Here is a 4,569-nt window from a genome sequence, read left to right as displayed (position 1 = left end):
TGATCTGGGCAAAATCGGCAAGCCGAGGAAGAACGGACAGGACACATGCTGGACTGGCGAGAAAGCGTGTTCTTCCGCTCGCGCTAGGCATTTCGATTTCTGACACCTCTTGATTTAAAAAATCAGTTTTTTGATAGTTTTCTCTCTCCACTGGGCTATTCATTTTAGCCACAGTTTTCAATTGGTACGATTTGCTTCCAAATCTTACAGATGCATTTTAAAAAATTTTTCCATCGCTCGGACAGAAGAGTCGATTGCTCAGTGAGTACGAGTATACATACAAAGTGCATACGGGTAACCAACCCCGTAGGGCTTGCCACATATGGGCCATTCGGTCAAAGACACCGACCCGTGGCCACGCTGTGTGGAGAAAAGTCCGTAACGTAAACGGCACGAAACAGTCAGGACCGAAGCCCCGAAGGAGCTCTGAGACAGCTTCTCGACCGAGATCGTAGAATTGGCCCAAAACCCGCTCTGCTCCGTCCGCCTCGCACGGACCGTGTATCTCTTATAGATACCGAACGGCCGGCAAGGACGCCGGCGCCGCCGGCCGAATAGCACGCGCGCTTATGAGTGTAAACCGCTGCGGCAACAGACCGCCCGGCCGTGCTGTTGTAACATAGCGCGTGAACGAACGAAAAAAATTTTTATAGTAAACATTAAAATAAATTACACTACCGTAAACTAGACAAAAAATTACACATTTTTTCCCAATATGAAAATTTTCACAAACTTTTTAAAGTCCCATCGCATCGAGTAAACTTTTTTAATAACGCGTCCGCACGATTCTAAATGCTTAATCCATATGTGAAATCGTTCACTGATCACGAATATCGCATTTAAAAAAATTACAAAAATTTATTTTTCAAAATAATCAAAAAAAACCGAAAAATCACAAGAGTAAAGTACCATTATTTTAAACAACATGTCGTTCTAAATGCTTAATCCCTATGTAAAAAAGTTATTTAAGCAAGAATATGTAATCGAAAAAAATTAGAAAAATTTATTTTAGCCGTAAATCGAAAATAATGGGGACACCGGAGCTGTTCGAAGCGCCGAGACGCGCCGCGTACGGCCGAATATTTTCTAAGTCCCAACGTACCGATCAAGAGTAAAGTACCATTTTCCTACATTAGATTTCGTTCTAAATGCTTAATCCCTATGTAAAAACGTTAGTTAAGCAAGAATATCGTATTTTTAAAAAAATCTAATGATAGGATTTCCCAGAAAATTGAAAAAACCGTAAAATGTCAAGAGTAAAGTGCCATTTTCTGACATTAGATTTCGTTCGAAATGCTTAATCCCTATGTAGAAACGTTAGTTAAGCAAGAATATCGTATTTTTAAAAAAATCTAATGATAGGATTTTTCAGAAAATTGAAAAAACCGTAAAATGTCAAGAGTAAAGTGCCATTATTTTAAACAATGTATCGTTCTAAATGCTTAATCCCTATGTAAAAAAGTTATTTAAGCAAGAATATGTTATTGAAAAAAATTAGAAAAATTTATTTTAGCCGTAAATCGAAAATAATGGGGACACCGGAGCTGTTCGAAGCGCCGAGACGCGCCGCGTACGGCCGAATATTTTCTAAGTCCCAACGTACCGATCAAGAGTAAAGTACCATTTTCCTACATTAGATTTCGTTCTAAATGCTTAATCCCTATGTAAAAACGTTAGTTAAGCAAGAATATCGTATTTTTAAAAAAATCTAATGATAGGATTTCCCAGAAAATTGAAAAAACCGAAAAATGTCAAGAGTAAAGTGCCATTTTCTGACATTAGATTTCGTTCTAAATGCTTAATCCCTATGTAGAAACGTTAGTTAAGCAAGAATATCGTATTTTTAAAAAAATCTAATGATAGGATTTTTCAGAAAATTGAAAAAACCGTAAAATATCAAGAGTAAAGTGCCCTTATTTTAAACAATGTATCGTTCTAAATGCTTAATCCCTATGTAAAACAGTTATTTTAGCAGGAATATGTTATTGAAAAAAATTAGAAAAATTTATTTTAGCCGTAAATCGAAAATAATGGGGACACCGGAGCTGTTCGAAGCGCCGAGCGCGCCGCGTACGCCCGAATATTTTCAAAGTCCCAACGTACCGATCAAGAGTAAAGTACCATTTTCCTACATTAGATTTCGTTCTAAATACTTAATCCCTATGTAAAAACGTTAGTTAAGCAAGAATATCGTATTTTTAAAAAAATCTAATGATAGGATTTTCCAGAAAATTGAAAAAACCGAAAAATGTCAAGAGTAAAGTGCCATTTTCTGACATTAGATTTCGTTCTAAATGCTTAATCCCTATGTAGAAACGTTAGATTTGCAAGATTATCGTATTTTTAAAAAAATCTAATGATAGGATTTTTCAGAAAATTGAAAAAACCGTAAAATGTCAAGAGTAAAGTGCCCTTATTTTAAACATTATATCGTTCTAAATGCTTAATCCCTATGTAAAAAAGTTATCTAAGCAAGAATATGTTATTGAATAAAACGAGAAAAATTTATTTTAGCCGTAAATCGAAAATAATGGGTCGAGCGAATCGGTCGATTGCGCCGAGACGCGCTATGATGCAACAGACGAGCGATTGGAACGCCCGAATATTTTCAAAGTCCCAACGTACCGGTCAAGAGTAAAGTACCATTTTCCTACATTAGATTTCGTTCTAAATGCTTAATCCCTATGTAGAAACGTTAGTTAAGCAAGAATATCGTATTTTTAAAAAAATCTAATGATAGGATTTTTCAGAAAATTGAAAAAACCGTAAAATATCAAGAGTAAAGTGCCCTTATTTTAAACAATGTATCGTTCTAAATGCTTAATCCCTATGTAAAACAGTTATTTTAGCAGGAATATGTTATTGAAAAAAATTAGAAAAATTTATTTTAGCCGTAAATCGAAAATAATGGGGACACCGGAGCTGTTCGAAGCGCCGAGCGCGCCGCGTACGCCCGAATATTTTCAAAGTCCCAACGTACCGATCAAGAGTAAAGTACCATTTTCCTACATTAGATTTCGTTCTAAATACTTAATCCCTATGTAAAAACGTTAGTTAAGCAAGAATATCGTATTTTTAAAAAAATCTAATGATAGGATTTTCCAGAAAATTGAAAAAACCGAAAAATGTCAAGAGTAAAGTGCCATTTTCTGACATTAGATTTCGTTCTAAATGCTTAATCCCTATGTAGAAACGTTAGTTATGCAAGATTATCGTATTTTTAAAAAAATCTAATGATAGGATTTTTCAGAAAATTGAAAAAACCGTAAAATGTCAAGAGTAAAGTGCCCTTATTTTAAACATTATATCGTTCTAAATGCTTAATCCCTATGTAAAAAAGTTATCTAAGCAAGAATATGTTATTGAATAAAACGAGAAAAATTTATTTTAGCCGTAAATCGAAAATAATGGGTCGAGCGAATCGGTCGATTGCGCCGAGACGCGCTATGATGCAACAGACGAGCGATTGGAACGCCCGAATATTTTCAAAGTCCCAACGTACCGGTCAAGAGTAAAGTACCATTTTCCTACATTAGATTTCGTTCTAAATGCTTAATCCCTATGTAAAAACGTTAGTTAAGCAAGAATATCGTATTTTTAAAAAAATCTAATGATAGGATTTTCCAGAAAATTGAAAAAACCGAAAAATGTCAAGAGTAAAGTGCCATTTTCTGACATTAGATTTCGTTCTAAATGCTTAATCCCTATGTAGAAACGTTAGTTAAGCAAGATTATCGTATTTTTAAAAAAATCTAATGATAGGATTTTTCAGAAAATTGAAAAAACCGTAAAATGTCAAGAGTAAAGTGCCCTTATTTTAAACATTATATCGTTCTAAATGCTTAATCCCTATGTAAAAAAGTTATCTAAGCAAGAATATGTTATTGAATAAAATGAGAAAAATTTATTTTAGCCGTAAATCGAAAATAATGGGTCGAGCGAATCGGTCGATTGCGCCGAGACGCGCTATGATGCAACAGACGAGCGATTGGAACGCCCGAATATTTTCAAAGTCCCAACGTACCGGTCAAGAGTAAAGTACCATTTTCCTACATTAGATTTCGTTCTAAATGCTTAATCCCTATGTAAAAACGTTAGTTAAGCAAGAATATCGTATTTTAAAAAAAATCTAATGATAGGATTTTCCAGAAAATTGAAAAAACCGAAAAATGTCAAGAGTAAAGTGCCATTTTCTGACATTAGATTTCGTTCTAAATGCTTAATCCCTATGTAGAAACGTTAGTTATGCAAGATTATCGTATTTTTAAAAAAATCTAATGATAGGATTTTTCAGAAAATTGAAAAAACCGTAAAATGTCAAGAGTAAAGTGCCCTTATTTTAAACATTATATCGTTCTAAATGCTTAATCCCTATGTAAAAAAGTTATCTAAGCAAGAATATGTTATTGAATAAAATGAGAAAAATTTATTTTAGCCGTAAATCGGAAATAATGGGTCGAGCGAATCGGTCGATTGCGCCGAGACGCGCTATGATGCAACAGACGAGCGATTGGAACGCCCGAATATTTTCAAAGTCCCAACGTACCGGTCAAGAGTAAAGTACCATTT

The sequence above is a fragment of the Megalopta genalis genome, unplaced genomic scaffold (assembly GCF_051020955.1).
Source record: "Megalopta genalis isolate 19385.01 unplaced genomic scaffold, iyMegGena1_principal scaffold0121, whole genome shotgun sequence".
NCBI lineage: Eukaryota > Metazoa > Arthropoda > Insecta > Hymenoptera > Halictidae > Megalopta > Megalopta genalis.
The sequence above is the reverse complement of the archived record's forward strand: the minus strand, read 5'-3'. Positions refer to the sequence as shown.